Source organism: Protopterus annectens, chromosome 16.part0 (assembly GCF_019279795.1).
Source record: "Protopterus annectens isolate FY-2018-M chromosome 16.part0, PAN1.0, whole genome shotgun sequence".
In the NCBI taxonomy this organism is placed as follows: Eukaryota; Metazoa; Chordata; order Ceratodontiformes; family Protopteridae; genus Protopterus; species Protopterus annectens.
The window spans coordinates 392,686,483-392,714,059 of NC_056750.1; positions in this window are offsets into that span (position 1 = coordinate 392,686,483).

Below are 27,577 nucleotides of genomic sequence, written 5' to 3' on the forward strand. Positions count from 1 at the left end.
TTGTCAGTTACATTTTCCATAATTGAAAGGCAACTAACTTATTCATAAAAATGCTCGCATAATTCGCAATAAACTATACTGCTGTTATCCTCTTGGACTATGGACTTTTAATGTGCTAGTGGCCCCTAATCTGGTACTGTCTACTCAGCAAACCTTATTACCAACCCAAGCATTCCTGTAGCTCCTGATATAAACAACGTCTGCAGCCTCTTCGCTGCAAACTGCAAAGATACCTCAGCCTGTGTTTAATTAATGCTACTACATAACATAGAAGAAAGGAAAAGTATGTCTAGTGCTTAATGCATTGCTATAATTACTGCTGCCAAATTCTTAATCACTGTTTTATGTAAAACATCAGACATGTAATAGATGATGTTTTTTTTTCTTATGTCACTTTACCATTACGTAGTATTGGTAGCAGTTTATAAATATACCTCATGTTATGCTTCCACAGTTCATAGTTTCATAGAGGCATACTAGATTAGCTGCCCTTGTAGTCCATGTTATGCCTAACCAACTTCCCTTTTTGTGCTTGAAATAACCTTTCCTATTTGGTTATAGATTAGCCTTTCAGATCCCATGACTGATAATTATACATTACCCCTAATGAGAATAACTAGGATCATACCATAGATAATTTGTGGGGATCCATGCATGGGATAAAACATTTAGGAGCTGCCTTTGTTCATAAGTAATACAAGGGGCAGTCCTGGGTAAATTTTCTGTTTCCTATCCATAGATCTAAGTTGCATTTGAATATGGACAGGGATGAACATTGTTTTATGTGATGGGGAATCTGTTCCACAGCAGCAGTATTCTCTGTGAGATACACCTGTCCCTCCAAACCATTCTGCTGATCTTACAGAAGAGGTTTAGATCCCTAGACTGAGAATTACTGATGGCATTTACTTGCTAATGTGCAGTAAATCCATCAGTAATGGATCAGAGGATACCTTGTATGCTAGACATAGTCACCTAAGATGCCAAATGTAATGACAGAGTTTTGAGTCTGTCCATGTAGGGCATGTTTTAGTAAGGTACTTCTGTCGGTGTTCCAGTTGTCACATGTGTCTAGACAAATACATTCCAAAGGGGACATTATATTCAGAGACTGGCTTAATGAGGGCTGAGTAAAGGGGGACTATGACAGACATCCATAGATCTAGACACAACCCCTTTGTTTATAAGTTATGCAATATAGAATTATTTTTTTACAATAATAGACACATGCTGGTCAAATGTTAGGGCACCGTCTACATAAATTTCCAAATCCTGAACACTTCGGACAACTCTTAGGGGTGTATTGTCAGTGTAGTACTTCCTGGAGTGGATGACTTCCCAAAGGATACAGTAACGTATTTTTTGGCATTTAGTTTCAGTCTATGATTGTCGAAAGATTTTACTCTTCTAACATATTCTGGAAGAATCACACCAAGTTCTTGTAAGCAAGTAAAACAGCTTTATTTTACATGCATGGAGATCTGCTACATGATAGTAATATGCCAGCAGTCTGGCTACTTGTACTTTAAGTTCTCCTTATATAGACCCTCCTGCACGTACATACACGTAGCACAGAGGACTTTCATTAAAATTGATAGTTTGATTACTTGTTTTTACCAGCCAGTACCACAGTTATTCTTGCACCATTAACTTTATCAGCAGTTTAAGATTAACTCCTGCATTCCTCAGTGATCAACATTTTCCAGAACATTTCAGTTTGCACGCAGTGAACATTTTTCTGCTTAACCCTTTAAATACAGAATACAAAACATGTTGACTTCAGTATTTTTCCACATTTCCCCTTACAACATTTTGTATACTGTTTATTTTACACAATCCCAGATCGTTGTATACCTTCTCATAATCAGAGAAATATGCTTTTGTAGCATTGGCAGAGATAACCTTGATATTATCATTTTGATACATGGTATGCAACAGCAGCCAAGCAGCAAAAATATGATTGCACCAACACATACAGCAATTAAAATGTTCATCAACACAGAACCCCAGTTTCCAAACAGGTTTTGGAAAAAGTCAGTCAAGGGGTTTGAACCAGGTTTAGTCAGTTCAGAAACTTGTTGAATTATTTTTCCTTCGCCGCTAGGGTGAAATCGGCCATACGGTTCTGCAACACTACTGTTCTCATCGCTGTTAATTCGTCCATCACCAATTCTAGCACTGAAAATGTCACATTACTCAGAGTCTCTAACAGTTTTGACAGTTTTCTCAGTTCTCAGATGGATTTTACTGTCCCATACGCTGGCAAAATACCAGCCCAAGCAATTACATCATCGCCTAGGTCCATATGTGAGAGTCCTTTGCTGCTGACGTGTGCCAAGTCATGGTGATAAATCCATGACGCATCAATGTTACCTACGGGATTAATAGGTTTATTAAGAGAACGTGAATTTCGTATTTTATCTTGAGGTAATACATTTGCGTATCTGATACCTGGTATCAGATATCCCAAAAAACAACTTCCTGACCAGCCATATGGTAACCATTTATATGCTTTCCTACCACAAATAAAATAACAATCATTTGTTTTGATGGTAATATTGGTTGCAAATTCATAACTCCCATTTGGCTTTAGCCCCTTAAATAACAGGCCATATACATACAGCATTTTTTCAACAAAACTAGTATCATTTACATTGATGTCTTTTTTTATAGCTCCAAACTTGGTTTCACACTGCCCTTCTAGGGTACAATTATGAACTATTGTCAAATTACATTGGCTCAGCCCCACCTTAACGTTTTCAATCTTTTGAAAACACACTGTTCCGTTTTGGCGCCCCAGAAGAGGCAGCGCCACCTTGTCTCTCAGTGGTACTTCTGTGGTTTCAAACAACAAACTATTCCAAGTATCATTTGTTTCCAGAGGGGCTGTCCCTAACATTAAGCCACTATGTACAGTAGATATTACAGTACATACCCAACAATTTGAGACATTCATTGAGGATGCATATGCATATTTAATCGCTTGATATGTATTAAAGTTTGGATGCCAGCTGGTGTGTTTGTCTCTTTTTGAATGGCTAGCTTCATTAAAAAACAAAAATATTACAATCACAATAGTTATAAACAATAAAACATTGCAATAGAACCATTTTTTCTTATTCTCATTATTGTCCTTCATGGTTACTGCTGCGACTTCTGTCTCCTGAACCTGAAAAATAATCATTCGTTAAACAGCTGTTAGAATTGGTCAGCATTTTCCTCATGTACTCAGCTAACTCCTCACCCCCTCACGTTCCGCAGGCAACAAGTTTTGCCACTGCGGGACGTAATAAGGTCTCCCATACAACAACTCAAATGGGGTGACTCCTTTTGAGTTGGGAGTTGTCCGCATGGAAAGGAGGGCTAGAGGTAGACAGGTAATCCAAGACTGATGTGTCTCGGCCATGAGTTTTCTCAACTTGCCTTTTAGAATGCCGTTATGGCATTCCACCAACCCTGCTGACTGTGGGTGGTAGGCACAATGGTGTTTCAATTCAATTTGGAAAACTGTAGACAGTTTCTGTATGATCTGATTGACAAAATGCGTGCGTTGTCAGAGTAGATGCGTGTAGGAAGTCCAAAGCGGGACGATGTGATTGACCAAAATTTTAGCCACTGATTGAGCATCCGGATGTGTCACCGGAAAAGCCTCAACCCACTTAGTAAATGCATCTACTATTACTAACACAAACTTCTTTAGTTGTGCCGGGGTCAATTCGATGAAGTCCATACATATTGTATGAAAAGGATAGGGGGGTGTTGGAAATGATGCCAGAGCAACTCTGACCCCTCCCCCGTGGTATTTAGCACATACTATGCAGGATAGACAAAAACGTTTTGCATATGCAATAAAACCCTTGGTCCAAAAGGTACGGTGGATAATTTTAACCATAGCTGCAGGGCCCAGATGGGAAGGGCCATGCACAACTAGTGCTGCATGTCTAAAAAGATTAGTAGGCAAAACATATTTATTATCCGGTCCCACATAGATTCCTTTGTTCTGCCTAACACCATACCTAGTCCAGCGTTGTTTTTCCTGTACTGTGCTAAGTTCCTGCATGACTTGTAAGGTTTGCAAATCAAATTTATCTGTTGGTTGTAATTCTGTAGGTGTGGTTTCAAGTGAAAAGGTACTGGACATAGCTGCCTCTTTGGCTGCTTTGTCTGCTAGGGCATTACCAAGTGATACCGGGTCCTTAGCACGGGTATGAGCAGCGCATTTACAGATGGCCAAACCCCGTGGCCATTGGATGGCTTGTAGTAATTCAAGGATTAGGTCTTTGTGCATAATGTCTTTCCCCGAGGTTGTAACCATCCCCCTATTTTTCCATTGCTGAGCAAACACATGCACCGTAGAAGGCATATTGACTATCCGTATAGATAGTGACATTCCTGTCCTCTGAAAGGAGACATGCCCTTGTCACAGCAATCAGTTCCGCTGCTTGAGCGGATAAGTTTCCGGGGAGTGGTCTTGCCTCTATTATCTGAGTTGCAGTAGTAACTGCATACCCTACCTGCGTGGTGCCTGTTTCTGTTTTGCGTGCTGACCCATCTACAAACAGTGTCCAGTCCGCATGTAGTAAGGGTTGATCTTTAAGATCCGGTCTTGGTAGAACTTTAGAATGTATGAGATTTAAGCATACATGCGGAATACCGTCTTCAGCAACAGGTAGCAATGTCGCTGGATTTAAGGTAGTGCATCTCTCAATTGTCATGTGTGGCTGCGATAACAGCGTAGTCATACAAGATAAATGTCTGCTAGGTGACAGAAATGTTAACTTGTCCTGCAGAAGGATGACTGCTACAGAGTGCGGGACTTTTAACGTAAGATCATGGAACAATACCAACGTGGCAGACGCTTGTACCACCAAAGCGGCTGCAATTACTGCTTGCACACAGTGTGGTAATGCTCGTGCTACTGAGTCTAATTTGCTAGAGTAAAATGCCAATGGTCTTAACTTATCTCCATACATTTGCATTAAAACAGATGTCATAAATCCCTGCTTGCAATCTACAGTCTGCATAAAGGTCTTACTGTAATCTGTAAACCCCAATGTTGCTGACCCAGCTATCAGTTGCTTGATCCTAGTAAATGCCTGTACTGCCTTGTCTGTCCAGTGCAGCAAATCTGTTGCCGCCATCGGTATTGCAAAAATTAAGTTTGATAGCGGGTGCACTTCTTCGGCGTAGTTGGGAATCCAACTACAACAGAAGTTCGTAATGCCTAAAAAGGACATCATTTCTTTTTTTTTTAGTTGGCATGGGGGCTTGTAAAATAGCATTCTTTCTGCTGTCATCTAATTACCTGCCCTTCCCAGAGATAGTATAACCCAGGTAACATACTTCTAATTTACAAAATTGTAACTTAGACTTATTTACCTTATGTCCTTCGTGTGCCAGAAAGTGTAGTAGTTGAATAGTCTCGGACTTACAGAGTTCTTCCGTAGTCGCGGCCAGGAGGATATCATCCACGTACAGCAGTAGGTGGCACCCTTGGGCTGGTTGGAACTGAGCCAAATTGGTGGACATCTCTTGTGAGAAGATGGTCGGACTTTCGCAGTATCCCTGCGGTAACCTTGTATAGGTATAACGCTTGCCCATAAACGTAAATGCAAACCAAAATCTACTATCTTTCTGCAAGGGAATAGAGAAAAAGGCATTACTGATATCAATTACAGAAAAGTAGTTATCCGTAGGAAGGATATCGTTCAGCAGAATAGACGGATCTGGGACCATGGGGGCCCGAGGTACCACTGTGGCATTTATTGCCTGTAAGTCTTGTACCATCCTCCATGTCCCATCCGTTTTTTTTTTACTGGAAATAAGGCGTATTACGGTGAGTCTGTGCACAGAATTAATACTCCAGCTTTCAAAAGTGCTGAGATTACCGGTAAAATGCCCTCCTCTGCCTTTCTGCTCAAGGGATACTGCTGTTTATGAGGTCTAAATTCTGACTTGGGTGTAATCTTTACCTGTCCTGCCATTTTAATCAGTCCAATATCGTGCTGACCCTGCGACCATAATAAGTTTGGCACTGGTTGGGATTCCAATTGCATAGTTGATGCTAGTGCTGTTAGATTTACCATTTGATATTCCTCATTTTTTTGCCATTTTGTGTCCCCACCCATCGTCTTCACTTGTACCTACTTCCCCATTCTCACTTTTTTCTTTTTCCTCATACCCTCCATCTACGTCTTTTTGACCATCATATAGTCATGCGGTACCACCGGAAGCAACCATCGGTTTCTCCGGTCCTCTGCAATCTCTGGCGAAATGTCCTTTCTTACCGCACTTAAAACACTCCCCCCTCTTTTGCCTACCCTCGAAATCCTCAGAATGACTTATGCCTCCCCGTCCTCGTCCTCTTTCCCTGCCACGCCCTCTTCCGCGATTTGCGGAACCTTGAACTAACATTAAAGTTGCATCTTCACTAACTGTAAAAGTCTGGGCTTTTTTATCTTTTTTTTCCTTCAGGTATTTCTCAGCATGTCTAGCATAATCCATAAGGGGCTGTAGACGCGCTGTCCTGTGTGTGATCATATGCTTTTGTATAAAGTTACCAATGGCTGTCTTGCAGCCCTTTAGGAATGCATTTTCAGTTGCTGTTCATAGGGCGAGTCATTTGCCTGATTTTCTGCCTTAATCAACCCACTATGAGCATCAAAACATTGTGTGAGGCGATGTAGATAATTGTCTACGGTTTCGTCATCTGATTGAACGCATTGATTAATGCAAGTCCAATCTGCTTTGGGCTTCCAATGTTCTTCTATTTTATCTAGGAGAGTCTTTATTCTGGTTCTACACACTTGAGTTAAGCGGCAAGGCTCCCCTTCCTCTGGTAGCAGGGGTCCCAAGTTCCGCAAATAAGGTGCCAATCAGGTCCTAGGATTTGCCTTATTACTTGTTCAAATTCTACAGCGTTTAATCTATAACTCATTCTCATGCCCCTCGTCTGTACGGAATTTACGCATATCTACTTTTGGATGGGGAATCCCTCTACCGCCGGATATCATCACGGGTCCACGGTCGGTAGACCAATATGGTAGGACCCTCGCCTTCTGCGCCTGCTTGAGGATTTGCCACTTCTATCAGTGGGTATTTCTCTCCTTCCTGATCTACCTTCTCCTTAATTTTCCAGTCCCCTTGTCTCCTAATACTTCCGCTGCGTAAGTCAAGAGTGTTGGCAGGCTCTCTCTGTAATATACGTGGCGTGGGGGGGACACTCACCGAAGCCTGGTATTGCGGTGGGTCGTGGTCGGGGGGCACCTCAATAACCTGTGCAGGGTCTGGATACTGGATGGGAGGGGCCGAGGGGTTCTGGTGACTACGACTGACTATGGAAGTTTCATTATCTTCCTTTTGAACAAAGTACACATCTTTTTGACTTGAATTACCAGACCCTTTTTTTAAATTTTGTTCCTTATGTTTTTTATTTGCTTCCTCCAGCCATTTCTGTGCCTGGGGAAACCCCACCTTCTTTTGATTCCTTGTCTTATTTCCTGCCTGTTTGCACAGTGATATTACTAGATTTTGACATTCTGACTTATTTAAACATCCACTAAACCCATGATCTTTTTTCCATTTATCTAAATATTTTACGTTCTTTGGGTGTAAATCAAACATAAACTTTTCATCTTGAGATTGTCGTCACCTTTGACGCAACTGGTTCCTGTTCCCATTTCTCTTATGAGAAACTATTCCTGTTCCTGAGATCTCTTGTATATGGAATCTATTGACATATACTCCTTATACTTTGAGAAAATTAAATTTCTCCCTTGACTAGTCCCTTAAAATTTAGACAAAAAATTCCAATCAGAAACAACAAAAAAATAGCGTTTTTTTTGCTTACCTTTGTGATTCCTCCGCCCTGTTTCGCTGCCACCTCACGGATTGAATCTGGAAAGAGTGACTGGCCTCTAATTTCAACCTGTTTCAGTTGGAGGTCTTTCATTGGAGGAGAGCCTGATCTCTCTCCACCTGCGCAGGTTTTCAGCCTCTCTTTGTTCGATTCGCGCCGTGCAGGGGCCGCCCTAACGTTGGGCGCCAGTTATGTCGAAAGATTTTACTCTTCTAACATATTCTGGAAGAATCACACCAAGTTCTTGTAAGCAAGTAAAACAGCTTTATTTTACATGCATGGAGATCTGCTACATGATAGTAATATGCCAGCAGTCTGGCTACTTGTACTTTAAGTTCTCCTTATATAGACCCTCCTGCACGTACATACACGTAGCACAGAGGACTTTCATTAAAATTGATAGTTTGATTACTTGTTTTTACCAGCCAGTACCACAGTTATTCTTGCACCATTAACTTTATCAGCAGTTTAAGATTAACTCCTGCATTCCTCAGTGATCAACATTTTCCAGAACATTTCAGTTTGCACGCAGTGAACATTTTTCTGCTTAACCCTTTAAATACAGAATACAAAACATGTTGACTTCAGTATTTTTCCACAATGATCTTAACACAAATTATTTATTTATTTAGGACATACCTTCCTGCAGGATGACCAAGTCATTTCAGGATTTAATGACTGCTCCTAGCTTGCACTCATCTGCAAATGTAATCGGACACAGCCCTTTCATATTCACTTTTACTTTGGAAAAGTAGATGCCAGACAGGAGAAGTTCCAGCATAGAACCCTGGGGTACTCCACTGATAACTGTACTCTTTGTGGATGTAACTTCCCCCTTTTTGATTATCTGCATTTTGTGAGCCTGTTGGCAATCCAGCTGGTGATATAGGGGTTTATTCCCAGTTTATTTAGCTTTTCTACTGTGTCTAAGTGGGGAATTGTGTCAAAAGCATTGGCCAGGTCAAGGTGTGGAGGGTTTACCACTTTGCCTTCATCCATTGCTTTGGTGACCTTTTCAAAAAAAATCCACTATGTTGAGAAAGCATGACCTGCCCTTGATGAATCCAGACCAAGTCAAATCCAGTGTTTGGGGGTTCCTTATTTCCTTTTTGATTATTGGTTCATAGGTGGGTACTAGGCTATCTGCCTAAAGGCATTTATAAGCCTAGCCTGAATGTGTTGGCTTTCGCCTCCCCCTGAGATTAGTTCCCTGTGCCTCTGTCCAGCAGAGCCACTGAAGTGATCCCCGAGGTAAACTTTCTGTTTCCCATCCACTCGTCAAGGTTTCTTTTGAAGAGTGTTAGTGAGGAGCTCTGCCTAATGTAGATTGGGATCTTGTTCCAAAGCATGGGAAGTCCCTGGGACAGGAATCTATCCCTCCAGCACGTCCTATTTATTTTTGTGGTGAGGTTTAGATCCCTAGAGCATGTGGCTCAAGGGGATAAGGTTTTCTTTAGGTGTAGCATGTTCATCAGTTCTGGGTTGGACATGGCCTTGTATGTCAGACAGAGATCACCTCTGAGTAGGTGGTATGCAACTGAGTACAACTGGAGTTTCTTCAGTCGAGCTGCATATGGCATCTGTTTGAGGCCATTGATCCTCTTGATGAGGTACTTCTGTGGTCTTTCCAGCTGTTGCAGGTGTCTTGTAAGGTACATCCCAAATGGGGCGTTGTACTCTAAGATGGGTCTGATGAGTGATGAGTAGAGGGGCACAATGACCTGTTTTGATCTGGATGCGAACCCTTTTGTGATTAGGTGGGCCATGTAGAAGGATTTTCTAACCACTTTGGAACTGTGATTATCAAAGGTGAGATTACTATCTACTTGGGTCCCCAGATCCCTTATTACGTCTTCCATATTTAGGGGACTACCACCTATGTGGTAGTTTGTGGGTACTTTGTTTTTTCCAAAGGGGATGACCATGCACTTTTTGGCATTTAGCTTGAGGCCATGATTTTGACACCAGGTATCCGTCTCAGTGAGACCCTTTTGGAGGATGTTTGTGTCAGCCAGAGAGTCAATTATAGCCCCTAGTTTGCATTTGTCTGCGAACTTGGTCAGCCATAGTCCTCCTGTGCTTGCCTGTACCTCTGAGAAGTAAATGCCGAACAGGAGGAGTCCTAGGATGGAGCCCTGGGGAACACCACTTGTAACCGGTTTAGAGTCGGACCTAGCTCCCGCAACTCTCACCATGTGGGTTCTGTCTGTGAGCCAGTTTTCAACCCATCTTGTGACATAGGGGTTTATGTTCAGGCTGGTGAGCTTGTCTGTAATACCAGAATGGGGAATGGTGTCGAAGGCCTTAGCGAGGTCCAGGTAGGCTGTGTGTACCATCTTTCCCTCGTCTATAGCCTTGGTAACTGTCTCAAAGAAGTCCACCATGGATTAATTCCATAAGTGTTGCCATGGCTTTGCATATGGGTCTGGTCAGACTGATGGGTCTGTGGAAGGTACTCTGTTATGCAGGGGAATGACACTAGCTGTTGTCATTTGTTTGATACAAAACCTGTGTGGAGGCTATGGTGGAACAGTGATGTTAGGGGTTTGGCTAAATTGCGCTCCATGCTATTTAAGATGCATGCATGGATATTGTCAGGACCATCGATGCATGATTTTTCACTTTTGATAGCACTTTTAAGCCTTGGTCTTGTGTGATTGCTGGATGCAAGCCAGTTTCAGGTATACCTTGAGGGACAGATGGGGAGGAGAGAGGGTTAAAATTAGAGCTAAGTTTATCAGACAGTAGGTTTGCTGTAGCTTCAGCTTCAGTGTAGGTAATGCTAACTTTACCCCTCTTTTCCCCCCAAAGGACCAATCACAATACCAGTAGATTGCCAGGCACCCAATATTACTGCTGCACTGGTTAAAACAGCACTGTTCAAGGCCAAGAATACAGCTTCTTGGGGACCTGACAATATCCCTGGCTGCATTCTACATGAACTACAGAGTGAACTGGCACCTCACCTGTGTGCCCTGTTCAATCACAATCTCACCTCAGGCTTTGTCCCTACCAAATGGTGCACTGCTACAGTCATCCCTTTCCACAAACATGGAGCAACTACTGACCCCGGGAATTATCGCCCCATTTGCATGAAGAGTCTGATATGCAAAGCTATGGAACGCATCATCATGGACCTAATAAACAAGGATATAGGGAATCTCCAAACTCTGGATCCTACACAGTTGGGTTTTGTGAAGGTTATATCATGCCTGCTCAACTTGGTCGACTTCTTTGAGTCAGTCACCAGAGCTGTGGATGAAGGCAAGGTGGTTCATACAGCCTTCCTTGATCTAGCCAAGGCCTTTGATACCATTCCACACTCAGTAATCATAGAAAAGCTCAGTAAGCTAGGCATCGACCCCTATATCACTAGGTGGGTTGCAAACTGGCTCACAGATAGAACCCATAGTGTGAAAGTAACTGACTCCAAGTCAGACTGCTGACCAGTCACGAGTGGAGTCCCACAGGGTTCGGTCCTGTGTCCTCTCCTGTTTGGTATCTACTTCTCTGAAGTCCAGGCCAACACGAAGGAACTCTGCCTGATAAAGTTCACAGACGATTGCAGGTTGGGAGCTATTATTAACTCCCCAAGTGATGTTGACATTCTACAGAAAGGCCTCAATGAAACCAACGACTGGTGTCAGAACCATGGCCTTAAGCTCAGTGCCTAAAAATGTGTCATCATCCCCCCTTGGGAAAAACCCGGTTCCTTTGAATTACCACATTGATGGTAGTCCGCTGAACACAGAAGGCATTATGAGATCTGGGAACACAGGTTGACAGCAACCTCTCTTTTGACCACCACATTGCCAAAGTGGTCAGAAAGTCCTTCTACGTGGCACATCTCATTACTAAGTTTTGCATCCAGAAAGAAAGAGGTCATTGTCTCCCTCTACTCTTCCCTCATTAGGCCAGTCATGGAGTACAATGCCCCATTTGGCATGTACCTCACTAGACACCTGCAACAACTGGAGAGGATGCAAAAGTACCTCACAAAGAGGATCCTGGCCCTTAAACACTTGTCCTATATGGACAGACTCAAAAACTCCATCTATTCTCTGTCTCAAATCGCCTACTTAGAGGCAATCTCTGCTTGACATACAAAGCCATGTCTGACCCAGCTCTGTTAGAAATGCTACATCTAAAGAAATCCCAATCACACCACACACTCCAGAGACCTCAACCTCATTACCACAATCAACAGAACATGCTGAAGGGACAGGTTAATATCCCAGAGACTGCCCATGCTATGAAATAGACTTCCTATACATGTCAAGTAGAGCACCTCACTGGCCCTCTTCAAGAGAAATCTAGATGAGTGGATGGGAAACAGAAAATTCACCCCGGGGATCACTCCAGTGGCTCTACTCGACAGATGCATTAGGAACTAAGGTCGGGTGGCACGATGCCAGGGTAATCCTATGGGCTAGGCTTGTAAAGGCTCCAGGACCATTAGCCTAGTACACACCTATGAACCTAATATCATTCACAGTCAGGTCAGTGCATTGCTGCATTGTGTTTGAGATTATAAGCATAACTAAAAATGCTTTGTGATTGTCTTTGTCATGGGTAGCTATTTTAGCCTCAAACTTGGCTTTGGTGGATTTTGTAAAGCTCCTGAGTTGTTTATTTCAGCAACAAGCACGCTAACATTCTGGGAATTACTGTTTTTCCTTTCAGTCAAAAGTATTTTCTTTTTATTATAAAGCTTGTTGATATGTTGATATATTTCCACCATGTGGGTTTGTTTCTGGGCTTTGCCCTGCACTTATTCCTATGGGGTACAGCTGCAAGTGTGCAGCTGTTTACATGCTTCTATAGTGTGGTGTTGTACATTTCTTTGTATTCAGTGAAGTTAACTGCGTTTGATGTGGATTTGAAACTTGCCAATGTATCATTTAGCAGTAGGTAGCTTGTCTTAAAGAAATTTGTAAAAGTACCTTAGCAGAAGGGATCTCTGGTTTCATTTTTTTTTCCGAAGGAGGCTGCTTATGGTTAGACCTAGGAAGTGTTGAAGATACACAAGGGATGGTGTAAGATGTTCCCATATTAGTAAGGACAAGATCCAAGAAGTTAATCACCTAGTGGGCTACTCTGACTGATTGTCCAAGAATATGTTTGTGTACTAGTGGCGGCTTAGGTTTTCTAGCCTATAGTTGGAAAGTTTAGATCACCTTGGAAAATGATATTGGGTTTAATAGTGAGTAATCCTAGTTCCTGTAAATAGGCATTTTGGTTTTCTTTTGTCATAGAGTGAGTTCTATAACTAGCTAATATATCATACATGACCTTTTCTGATATTATAAATGGTTGGCAGATGCCAACTGTGTACAAAAGATTTGATATTCCATTTGTCTTTTGCTGTAGCACTGAACAATTTTAAACAATGCTTGTTCAAAGGACATTTCAGAAAGAATAAGTACAGTGGTAATGTTAGATTACTAATAGGTCCCTGACACATTTCTCTAGAATCCGAGATAAATCCAAAACAAATGTTGAGAAAGAATGCCCACTACCATAGACTATTTATTTATTTGACACTTTTAACCCGGTAAGACAAGTGGACTAGACAGCAGACCTTTTTCAACCACAAAATGGGGAAAGTAGTGCATTACAAAAACCAATGAGGCGTACTTTACACAGGATAGAGAATAATTTTGGGACAAAGTTCATAGGTTCATAGGTTCATACTAGGCTATCTGCCCTAGGGCATTTATAAGCCTAGCCAGAGTGTTTGGCTTTCACCACCCATTTTAAATTAATTTTGCTATGCCCTTTTTCGAGGTTAGTATACTGTGCCTCTGTCTAACAGTGACACAGAAGTGATACCCGGGGTAAACCTACGATCTCCCATCCACTCATCAAGATTCCTCTTGAAGAGAGTCAATGAGGGACTCTGCCTAACCTGGACTGGGATTTTATTCCAGAGTGAAGGGAGCCTCTGGGCTATGAATCTGTCCCTCCAGCATGTCCTATTTATTTCAGTGCTGAGGTTCAAGTCTCTCGAGCGCGTAGCTCGATGGGATTTGGATTTTCTGAGGTGCAGCATGTCCATTAAGTCCGGGTTGGACATGGCTTTATACGTCAGGCACAGATCGCCTCTGAGCAGGCGGTATGCCACTGAGCAGAGCTGGAGTTTCTTTAACCGGGCAGCATATGGCATCTGTTTGAGCCCTTTGATCCTCTTGGTGAGGTACTTTTGGGGTCTTTCCAGCTGCTGCAGGTGTCTGGTAAGGTACATTCCAAAAGGGGCATTGTACTCAATTATGGGCCTGATGAGGGATGAGTAAAGAGGCATGATGACCTCCCCTGATCTAGATGTGAATCCCTTCATGATTAGGTGGGCTATATAAAATGTTTTTCTAACCACTTTGGCCAGGTGGTTGTCAAATGAGAGATTGCTATCAACTTGGGTCCCCAGGTCCCTAATTACGTCTTCTGTACTTAATGGATTACCACCTATTTGTGGGCACTTTGTTTTTGCCAAAAGGGATGACTATATACTTTTTGGCGTTTAGCTTGAGGCCATGGCTCTGGCACCAGTTGTCTGTTTCTATGAGGCCCTTTTGGAGGATGCTTGTGTCGGCTGGAGAGTCGATTATGGCGCCCAGTTTGCAGTCATCTGAGAAGTTGGTCAGCCACAGTCCTTCCGTGTTGGCGTCTACCTCCGAGAAATATATACCGAACAAGGGCATATTCCTTAAAATCAGAGAGAGTTTAGAGGTATACTTTTCAGTTGTGGGCATGCAGTCTGTTTCTACAACAAGCTACCAAGATGCAAGTATTTTTACATTGCTGGTTATATTTGCTTAAAATACATATTAAATAATAATGGCTAATGCTTCCCCTTTTTACCTCATATGAAAGGATGCAGTTTAGTATGTTAATTGCAAAAGATTCAGCCTTTGACCTCCGATCTGGAAAGCTGAACTGTAATTAGACATTTTTGGTAAGAGTGGTCCAGACCCATTTTGTTTGTCACTTCTCATCACAGAGGTATTTATTTAAATGTTTACACAAACTTTGATCTTTGAAGTCATCCATTTCATTTGCTTTATTTTCAGGCCTTGGTAAACTGAATCCAACTGTAATCAAAGAGATACTTAAAGCTGATTCATGCTTTGTCTTTGCACTGCCTTTGCATAGAATGGTGGGGGTGGGGGAGTGGGTTGGAAGATTTAACAGTCAAATCTGAATCCAGTTTTACAGGATGCGTGGTCTGTTTGTGATTAGTTTTGAAGAGGTGCAGAAAGATGATGGGGGAGGGATGTATCTGTGTTACTGCTCCTTGCCTTGAGGGGTGGTTTGAACAAATGGTTCACAATTTGCAGGACATTCCCTTTAGCCTGATTCTACATTGCACCAAAGAAGCAAGGCAAATATGAATTTATCCCAATTATTGTGGTAATAGTAGTAAATAATATAAATTGCAGAAACAGCCACATAACAAGACCTGTGCTGACAAGACTTTAAGAAGAAATACCAAGAAAGTTTGTTTATATATATATATATATATATATATATATATATATATATATATATATATATATATACATACACACACACACACACACACACATGCACAGACGTACATATTATATAGAATTTGCTTGATATATCAAAGAAGGTGTTTTGAACACACAATAAGCTGTTTTCCTATGTTTTCTGATGGTATGCCAGTAGTCTAGCGGCAAATAAATCAGTATGAATGCACTCACAGACACACACTGAATAAGATGTGTTATAGACAAGACTGTAAGGAGGTTGATATAATTACACTGCAAAATCAATGAGTACTTTGGGACATGTTTATAGTACTTATGCAGGAATCAGCAGGGACAATGACTCAACAAGCTTGGATATGGAGTTTTAATGGCTGTGTGCTCACTTCTCACCTGTGTATTTAAGTAGGGAAGGAAAGGCAAAGGAAGAGGAATATAAAATAAACCTTGAACAGAGAGTAGTAAAAGTGTAAGAGACGTAAAGGATATTAGTGTGAGTAAACTTGTCTTCCCTTATCTCTAGGGAACAGGTTATCACTGCCCTATCAAAGGCAAAAAGTAAAGCCTCCATGGGACCCAATAACATCCCAGGCTGCATCCTACATGAACTCAGGCAGGAACTTGCAGCACCATTAGGCACCCTATTCAACCAAAGCCTGAGTACCAGCTTCATCCCTGCTGAGTGGAGGACAGCCACTGTCATGCCTCTCCACAAAGGTGGAGCGTCTACCGATCCGGGAAATTATAGACCCATCACCCTAACTAGCCTGATCTGCAAGTCTATGGAATGGATTATCATGGACCTCATTAACAAGGACATTGGCAACCTCCAAACACTCAATCTCACACAGTTTGGCTTTGTCAAGGAGAGGTCATGTCTGTTAAATTTGGTCGACTTCTTTGAGACAGTCACCAAAGCCATGGACGAGGGTAAGACAGTGGACACTGCCTACCTTGACGTGGCCAAAGCCTTCGGCACTATTCCCCACTCAGGCATAATAGATAAACTCTCTTAACTAGGAATCGATCTGTATGTTACTAGATGGGTAGCAAACTGGCTCACTGATAGAACTCACCTACTCAAAATAGGGGAAGCCATCTCAAGTAGTAGACCCGTAACGAGCGGCATACCACAAGGATCAGTCTTGGGGCCTCTGTTATTTGGGATATATTTTTCTGAGGTGCAGGCCAAAACCAATGGGCAATGTCTGACCAAGTTTGCAGATGATTGCAAGCTGGGCACTGTCATCAATTCCCCTAGTGATGTGAGCATCTTCAAAGAAGGCCTCACCCAAACAAATGACTGGTGCCAGAAACATGGCCTCAAACTGAATACCAAAAAAATGCATCATCATCCCCTGTGAGGAGAGTGATGTCCCCACATATTATCAGATATCCTAGGCATGCAATCAGTTGTGAGGGATTTGGGCACCCAGGTTGATAGCATCCTGACTTTTGACCACCATGTTGCTTCCATTGTACGGAAAGCTTTCTATATGGGCCACCTTATAAGTAAGGTTATCTCATCCAGGGACAAGGAGGTCATAATATCCCTGTATTCTTCCCTTATAAGGCCTATTATTGAGTACAACGCCTCTTTTGGCATGTACCTCGTAAAGCACATGCAGCAGCTGGAGAGACCACAGAGGTTCCTCACCAGGAGAATCCAGAGCCACAAACATCTTTCCTACACTGACAGGCTAAAAGTCCTGTCCCTGTCAGACCCCACCTTGATGGGACTACTGCATATCCACAAGTCAAGCTCCACTCGAGTAAGCTGCGTGCGTTACCTCGAGCAGGTCTGTGACATCAGTAGGACTTGTTGGCAGGACAGATTTGTGTCCTAGAGACTCCCCCGTCTGTGGAATAGACTTCCTCTCCATGTCAACTAGAGTACCTCATTAACAGGATGGGAAACAGGAAATACACTCCTGGGATTCCATCTGTATCCTTGCTGGACAGGGGCATCGGGTGCTGACTTGGCTAAACGTGGGCTAAACTCTTGGCTAGGCTTATAAAGGCCTTGGGGTCAATAGCCTAATAACATCCTATGATTCTAATTAATCTGGGGGTGATGAGGGAATTAATTCATTGATAAGAGTGCTAATGATAACACTGGGATTCAGCTAAGGAGGTGACTTCTTTTTTGTAGAGAAAACTTGGCTGTGATCTTCCTGATTTTAAGTAGAAATAAACACCAATAAAGATAGTTAAAATGTTTACCCAAACTTCTCTTTCAGCAAATATATATATATATATATATATATATATATATATATATATATATATATATATATATATATATATATATATATATATATATATATATATATATGTATGTATATATGTATATATATCAATCACCAGGACAGAGGCATATCTCCACAGTCTTGTCAAGCTTCACCATCATGCTTGGTGATGTCAATATTAATTGGCTAACTCTCAGAAACTAGGGCTCCTTTACTGCAAAAAAGTTTCTCACCAGTGAAGCTAAAGTAACTCTCTCTTATACTTGCCTCCTACCCAGTCTATTATATGGCTCTCAAATTCTTACTTGCCTCAAATCCACACTTCTTGCCAAACTTGAATCTACTTACAACAAGATAGCCAAATTTACAGCCCATCAAACTTACAAGTCACATCACTCTCTCTCACTCAAACACTTTAACTGGCTTGAATTACCTCACCAGCTTCTTCTCCGTCAACTCCAGATCATCCACTCTATCCTTTATCAGCCTTCTTACTGTCCTACCCTATCATCTCTCATTTCCTACTATTCACCTGCAAGATCCCTCTGGAGCTCTAACCTAAATCTGCTACAAACCCACAAACCTAAAACTAAGAAAGGTTATATTCTCTATGGCTATAATCCTTCCAAGGCCTGGAACCAACTCCCACTAGAGATCAGGTCGCTTAAGCAACTTAGTCAGTTCAAGCTAGCCACTAAAGAATACCTGTTAAACCAATGGATCTGCCACTGTACTCCCCCTCCCCCCTTAAACATCTTATCAACTCTAACTGCACGCCTCTATCTGCTCCCAACTTATGTAACTTTCTCTAACTTTCGAGACATTGTCTCACATTAATTTCTCTATCCTACGCACATTACATACATTCTTATCTGAATAGTGCAAGATTTTACATCTGGTGACAAAAACTATTGTTAGTCCTTCTGAATGATGTAAGATTCTAAATCTGACAAGACATAACGATTAGTTTACTATAATAAATCCTTGTTTTTCATGTATATGTTGCTTTGAATTTTTTTTTTTTTTTTTTTTTTTTTATGTAACTCAGTTGTTGATTGTTTACTTTTGTAAATGATATGTATCGGAGCTTTTCTCCCAAGTATACTCAAGCAGTTCGCCTCACAGTTAGACGTTGCCCGTTCGATTCTCAGTTAGAGCGTCTTCTGTGTGGTGACGTGTGAACGGACATTCCTTCATTGAAGGTTGTGCGTTAGGCCTGGCAAGCCAGCATGTAAAACTCTACTGCCAATCATTAGTGGACCGGAGTTCCGCTGTGGCGACCCCTAACCGGAAAAGACGAAAGACACAAACATACTCAAGCAGTTATAAAGGCAGCCTGCCAGTCCAAAGTAACAGGGCCACTCCTGCGCTGAGAATCCACCATCATTTAATGTAATTTAACAAATGTAAAATTCATGCTGTTATTCCCAGAACAGCCAGTAGTGGTCCTGTTTTGAGTAACGGCAATTTGCACAGTGCAAACAGGGATTCATCCCCTGTACCCCTGTTCCCTAATATCTCAGAATGAAAAACAAAAATGTATGTACTTAGCATTATGATCAATCTGTAAGAAGATGGTCCAGCTACCATAACTAGTAGGGCTGATGTGGAGGCCTTTAGAATTGCTCAGCAGAAAAAAAAATTTCCCATGCTACTCAGAACCCTCCCCTTCTCACCATGTGCTTTGAATGCCTGTCTCACAATATCTTCTGCAAGAATATTTGAGGAGGAGAAGGAAAAAAAACAGATGGGGAAAAGGAAATGTACTCCAGGCCAGATACACCAGAAATAAGGGATTGAGGGAAGACATGTAGTGGAGGATGGACTTTCTTCTTACAGATTTATTGTTATATGATGTACATTGCCACTGACTCTAAAGACAACCACAAAGCATTCTATAGCTATGTCAAGAATCTAAATGGCAACACTCAAATCTACTCTGAGTTACAGCACAATGGCACTACATATACAGAACCAACTGATATTGCCAACATCCTGGCAGATAGGTTCAGTGCTAACTTTAACCCCTCTCACCCCCTAGAGGGCCCATCTCTATACCAGAAGAATGCAAAGTTCCTGTAATCATGGCTGCACAGGTAAAAAACGCACTCTCCAAAGCCAAGAACACAGCATCCATGGGACCTGACAATATCCCAGGCTGCGTTCTACATGAACTACAGAATGAACTGGCACCCTACCTAAGTACCATGTTCAATCATAACCTCACCTCAGGCTTTGTGCCCACGGAATGGCACACCACAACAGTTATCCCACTCCACAAAGGGGGAGCCACGACGTACCCCGGGAACTACCGCCTCATTAGCCTGACGAGCCTGGTCTGCAATGCCATGGAACGTATCATCATGGAACTCCTAAACAAAGACACTGGTAAGCTCCAAACTCTGGACCCTACCCAGTTCGGGTTTGTAAAAGGCAGATCACATCTCCTAAACCTGATTGACTTCTTTGCAGCAGTCACCAAAGCCATAGATGAGGGTAAGGTGGTTCACACAGCTTATCTAGATCTTGCCAAGGCTTTCAACACCATCCCCCCACTCTGGAATTATAGATAAGCTCACTAAACTGGGTATAAATCTCTATGTCACAAGATGGGTTGCCAACTGGCTCATGGACAGAACACACACTGTGAAAGTTGCAGATTCCAAATCCGACTTCAGACCAGTGACAAGTGGAGTACCACAGGGTTCAGTCCTAGGTCCTCTCCTGTTTGGTATCTACTTCTCTGAAGTACAGGCTAACACAGAAGGTCTTTGGCTAACAAAGTTTGCAGATGACTGCAGACTAGGAGCCATAATTGAAACTCCTAATGATGTGGACATACTACAAAAGGGCCTCACTAAGACAGATGCCTGGTGTCAAAGCCATGGCCTGAAGTTCAATGCCAAAAAGTGTATTGTTATCCCCTTTGGTAAAAACTCTGTACCCATGAACTACCACATAAGTGGTAGTCTACTTAACGCCGAAAGTGTGACAAGAGACCTTGGGACACAGGTGGACAGTAGTCTCTCCTTTGAAAATCACATCGCCACAGTGGTCAGGAAATCCTTCTACATGGCTCACCTCATCACAAAAGGTTTCTCATCCAGAAAAAAAGAGGTCATTGTTCCCCTCTACTCATCACTCATTAGACCCATTATAGAGTACAACGCCCCTTTTGGTATGTACCTCACAAGACATCTACAACATCTGGAAAGGCCACAGAAATACCTCAGAAAGAGGATTAATGGCCTCAAACAGATGCCCTATGCAGACCATCTCAAAAAACTCCAGCTTTACTCCGTTGCATATCGCCTACTCAGAGGCGATCTCTGTCTAACATACAAAGCTATGTCAAACCCAGAGCTGTTGGACATGCTCCACTTAAAGAAATCCCAATCCCTTCGAGCTACACGCGCTAGGGACCAAAACCTTGTCACCACAATAAACAGAACATGCTGGAGGGATAGATTCCTGTCCCAGAGACTTCCCACACTCTGGAACAGACTACCTATCTATGTCAAACAGAGCTCCTCATTAGCACTCTTCAAGAAAAATCTTGATGATTGGATGGGAAATAGGAAATTCACCCCAGGGATCACTTCTGTAGCTCTGCTCGACAGGGGCACAGGAAAATAATTTTCTTGGGTGGCGAAAGCCAGGGTACCTTTTTTGGCTAGGCTTATATAGGCCCTAGGGTTAATAGCCTAGTACCTACCTATGAACCTATAAAAGGATGGACCTATTTATAGAGCCCCTAGTTAATCTTCATGTGTAGAAATCTTCATATGAGTGGACCTAGTAATATCCAGATTAGTGTCTTTCAAAGATATTAGACCTGAGGAAGGAAAGTTTCTTTTAAGAAGGCTTAGCAGACTTTAAAAAAATCCTGTGAGGGGTCACTGTACTCATAATCATAGTGTGGTAATGGATATGCAATGTCTGTAGTGGCCCGTGTATACAATCATAACTGCAGCATGATCTAGAAAGCTGACTCACTCTGCAATTCTAAGGCACATGCAAGGATAGACACTCAGTTGTGCACTAAGTGTAGTCTAGTTTATGGCTTCAGTACAGCAGATCTCATGCAGCAGTGAAAAAAAATGCATTCAAGACTGAAACATATGACATCCACTCCACTCCTGCCTTTGGATCAGAAGACAGACACCAAACTCTGCAGGACAAGAATATACACTGGGGCAAGCCAGCAAAACCCTAGACTCACTGCTGTATTTACATCTCTTCTTTTTGGCCAGAGAGATCAGGAGTACTGAGGTATTTTGCAGGGCAGTTCTTCACATCTCTGGGCAGAAGTGTGGTTGGTTAGATTACGTTAGTGCTGTTTAACTGCTTTAGTTTGATTATGTTTTTTAGTGTGTGTATTGAAATCTTTCCATACTTTTGGGTCAGTAGTTTTTTTTTTTTGTTTGTTTTTTGTAGCATCTCCCTGCAACATTAGAGCCAGAGTCTCAGTGCGCTACTGAGTATTTGGGGAAAGAATGTGGGTATTGAGCAATATCCTTGAGTGCTGTGGTAGTTTTGTTGTAGAGGGTGTGTGTGTGTTTGTTTGTTTGGTGAGAGATGATATCATAATGCTGTAGTAGACTTGGCAGTGGTGAGGGGAGACATCATAATGCCATAGTAGACTAGGCAGTGGTGAGGGGAGACATCATAATGCTGCAGTAAACTAGGCAGTGCTGAGGGGAGACATCATAATGCCGTATAGTAGGCTAGGCAATGGTGAGGGGAGGCACATATTGCTGCAGTAGAATAGGCAGTGGTGAGGGAAGACATCATAATGCTGTAGTAGACTAGGCAGCTTAAATTGTCATGCAAACCTGCAGATATTGTTTATTCCATTGCACTGTATTATATGCAGCTGACAGTTCTGTATGTACTGCTAGCAGTATGTCAGCTACATGTTGGGGTATGGGAGAAAATCAGCAATTACCCATGCATGCAGAACAATGCTACTTTTGAATGGCAGATACGGTAACTGCACGGTCAGCTATAGGTGATATGAAATCTTATGTAAAGTGCTCCACGACACTCGTCAGCCTGCTGTTACCCTTGTACACACTCTGTGCTTCATTATTTTCCTCCCATACTTGTCTCCTCATACTATGTAGAGCACTTTTGTTTTGTTCTCCTACAGCTTTACTTGTCAGCTTTTTTTCCTACATCCTTTTAACACATCATAACTGGTAAAGACTATACTGTGCTGTAGTAACTGTATAGGAGAGAACTTGGTTAAGCTGGGGGTTTAGCCTGACACTATTGGATTCTAAATGCTCTGAGTTGAAGTTTAGAACTTTTTTCCAGAACTTTTAGTCCAATGATGATCAGAAAACATTATGACTAATTAAGGAAATTATTACTTTCAAAGAAGAAATAAGTTATGTTCAAGGCTTAATGTCCATGGCTGATTACACAGTAGTTGCCAATAAACTGAGTAATAGTAGATAGCCATAAAGTGAGAAGAAAATGTTTGTGAGGGCACATAAATCATATCTGCAATGACTGCCTTTTTTCTTAGCCCTAACCCCAAAAAGTCACTTTCTTTGTACCCTTTTAGTGATGTTAAATTGGGGTGAAAGTGAAAGACAAATGACCATAGTCATGTGTTTCGAGTTGCTGCTGCCATATATCTACACAGCAAGCCTCCTTGGCCCTGTCCCCAAAAGACAGAAAAGACAGACACCTTCTTCATACCCCTTTGAAGTCAAACTATGCTGAAAGTGAAAGAACAAATAAAGCACAACAAAATATCTCAACCTATTGCTGTCAGCTGTGTATATGCAACATACCACCTGTCCTCTACCTCCCAAAAGATAGTAATCTGTATATACTAATCAGAATTCAATTATATAGAAAGTGAACAAAAAAAACACAATAATTCATTCAGACTTGTTGCACCTACACCATACATTGGCCCTGGAAAAGCTATAGTGCTCTTCTATGCATGTCTGAGGTTGAAGTGTGATTTGGGGAAATAACCACACTGTCCCCAGCCAACACACAAACATAGTGATGACCTGTTCATACCTCTGACATTTTACATTGAGAAAAATAAAGAAAAATAATGACAACAGAATCCAAAGCACCCACAACAACTAGATTAATCTAACAATCTCTGTACCAACCTCTGAGCAGGTGTAGTGGTAGACTAGCTGGTACCCAAGGCAGAGGACCCTACCAGGTCACATATGCAGCCAGGAATGACAGCCCCCAGAAGTTCTGAGGGTCATGATTTTCTGTTATGCATTTTTGCCTTAGTTTTTTCATTACCCAGAAAACTTATATATGTGCCCATTAATGTATTATCTTTTTCATGCACACATCCATGGAGTATGCTTTCCACAGACAAATTGGAAGAACATCAGTTTTCTACATGTCTTTGCGATGCTAGAGTAAATGAGAACACCTGAATATAACCCATACAGAGACAAGGAAAACATGTACTTCCCACACAGACTGTGAGGGAAGCACTGCGAGATAGCAGCACTACTCTGTGTCATTCTGTGTAGATCATTGTGCATCTCAAATCTAGTCAGCCACTGTAGCCAGATAGCATGTGCATGTAAATTACTGAGCATGTGCAAGATCAGTGCCATTTTGTATAGTCAGCCAGAGTGAGTGTAGTCATGAATGGAGATGCACATGTGGGAGTGTCTGAAGTAACAAGTCAGTTAGTTAGCTTATGAAATTCACGGTACATGTTCCAGTTACAACTCCTGATGTGTCTATGTACAATAAACAGCTTGAACGCATACCCAGCCTCAGTGTCTCATTTGAATACACGAGACATGCAGCATTCTGCAGATAATGTATTCCTTTACACTCCCCATCCTATCCAGCAGTGATATCAACTTATTATGAGAATGCTGATCTTTGACTGTGAAGGAAAGTGATTCATATTATGGGAAATTGGCAACTTGTTGCTTTTACATACACTTCACCATCCTTTCTTTGTTAACAGTGATAGACTCAGTCTAAAGAAGAGTAACATGGAATACAGAAAAGTAGCAGTACCCTGAAAAACACATTTAGTAAAATAAAGGTATATGTTAATATTTACAATGTAAAATAAATATAGTAAAATAAAGACATGCTTTAATATGGGTTTGTAAAGAGATTTTTTATTGTGTGCCAGCCCTGTGCAATTACATATAATGTTTATGAATAGTGCTCATACAATCTGGACCTCAGTGAAAATTGACAATGGCCGCAAGATGGACTTTTAAGGAAGAATAATTAAGGCCAGAGTCAAAAATCTCAGACAGTATAGAATAAAAAGAGTAGGAACTAAAAAGCAATCTAGTCCCTTGTTAGAAGCTCAAATAGAAAGCTGGATCCTGTTGTCTTTATAAGTGTTCCAGGAAAATAGTTATAAGAAGCAGAAACAAATTATGCCACCATGCTAAGAAAAAAAAAAAACAGATTATTGACTATTAGTGGACCTGGAGAAGTAAAGCTGTTAGGCTCAGAAAATGAACATCTGGTTGAGGTTGCTGGAGGGATGGGATAGAAGGGGCTTGTTGGGACACAGATGAAAGGGTTTCCCCAGCATCTATGGATGAAATAAGAGTTGAGATCAAAATGGGACTATGAGGAGGACTTTGAGAACTGTGGCTTGTTGTATGAATCTTATCAGAAGAACTGGAGGATAGTGTACAGGAGGCTAGGAGGTTAAGGGATCTTTTATGAACAATGGCACATTTGAGCTGACATTCCTGAGAAGGAAATAGATAAAAGTAGCTTTTGCACTTGGCATTGCATAGAGCAGCAGAAAGGTTATGTTGATGTTTACCCAACAGATAGAACAACTTAAATGCAACTGATTGGCTAAAGACCATTTGTGGATTATCAGAACACAGAGTCTGATTCTTTCTGCAAAAGCTGGTCTGCCTTGGAATGTAACTGACAGTGAGGAAACAATTGCAGTGAACAGCTCATTGTCAAAGCCTCATGGCACTCTACCAGAGTGGATAAGTACAGCCATGCTTGCTGATGTACCATATCACTTAAGTGAACGCTCACCTTAGCCAGTGTCTAAAACAGGGAATGGAATTAGTTGGCCAACATCTGGAAATGTTCCCTTTTCCCCCACTGTAGTGCGATCTTGGAGTTGGTATATATAGGTGGGGGGGTGGGTGCAGCCTCCCACCTTGGTGGGTTTGACATACTGCAGTGTGTGTGATGGTAGCAATGTTGGTCAGCTAATTGCATTCCCTGTTTTAGAAATTCACTGATGTGAATGTTCGCTCAAGTGAACATTCACTCTTGTGAATTCGACAAATGGAGGTTTGCAGAGTTGAACCTTCGATTATATGACATAGACCAGAGATGTTAGAAAGGTAATTATATACCCTCTGAATATCAATATCCTTACCTACCCGTGTTTATTTACATAGTTTAAGAGGCAAAGAGGGAGTTAAAGGCCATCTTTAATTGCCTCCAGAGTGGAACAGTCAGGCAAGGTGTCAGGACTGCAGCAACCTATTTGTAGGTGGACCATGACCTCTTGGCAGATGTAAGGAGCCACTGCATTTGGGATCATTTTTTGCTGGAAGTTGGCCTGGTGTTCAGCCTTATTCTAACAACTTCTAGTTTTTGACTAGATGCTGTGGTGAAATCTCACGTCACTCACTCCACTGCACTGTAGAAAATGAAACCTGTGAAGGATGGAATTTAGTTCCCATGGTTGTCAGGGTTCAGCCTGCTTTTCTACATTTTCAAGGTACTGGTGGACATGCTTCCCAAAAAAAGTGGGTACCTAAGCACGAAGACCCAGAAAAGTCAGTTCGTTCTCCTAAGCAAAATCCAGGAGTCAGAGACATGGATGCTGGTAGTTAACATTTCCAGATCCTGTTGTATAGCAGTTCACTCTACCCAGAGGTTGCAAGATACAGAAAGGTTTCTTGGCTACAGGAGTCATTTTATTGTGTTTTCCCCTGCAGTCCTGTTAAGGTTTTATTACAACATCAACCAGAGGGAGCCACCCAGGATGTTTGCTGGAAGGACCTGTAAGCCTTCGGATGTCTGCTGAGGGAAGAGAATGATATTAGCTGGCTAACCCCAATGCCGTTTTTATTAATTCAAGCATTTTCTAAATGTATGGTCATCCCAAGACAGGGAAGCACAGGAAATTCACTTCTTCAGTGTCATATAAATTCTTTACTAGTGATTCTTTTAGCATGTCAGATGGTTTGTCTTCATATGAGCTTTGGACAATATCTTTGGGGGAAAGGCCTCAGAAGAAGAAGAGGCCATTATAATGAGGATTTGAGAAGGTAGATTTCTCAAGACATGAGGACTGTGTGTCCTATAAGAATTTGGCATTCCTGAAGCCCAGCAGGTTCATAAGCTCATTAAGTTCTTACTAGGCATGTGGTCTGAGTGGTGATATAGACCTTAGGCTTACAACCCAGAATATAATGGATATATTTGTCAGTAGTGAGTGACAGACAAATATGGTGCTTGTGCCAGTGCCAGGATATTGCATGGTGCCAAAAGAGGCACCAAAGAATATCACAACATGTTATTTGGAGGCCACAACATCAGCACTGATGTAACATTGGAGGCTATGCAAAAGGTGTCAACGTTAGGACCAATGCTAAGCAAGCCAGCACTGACACCAATACAGGAAATACTGATACTAGCACTGACAGTAATATCCAAGGGTCTCACATCAATTCTGGCATCACAATTACACAAAGACCAGCATCAGCAAAATCAACACTAAAGCCGCAGGGACCTGTAACATTGCCGGAGTGATTAGAAAAAATACTGTGGAAACAAAGCATAACAGTACATATGAGTCCCAAGACCAATGCCATTGTTGCCAACAGATTCAGAGTCCTTGTTGGGTTAAAAATTGGGGCATCGAGAATATTACCATAAGTACCAGAGAGATATGCTGATGTGGAGAAAAAAGGTTCACAAATGACTCTGTGTGCCCAAGGGCA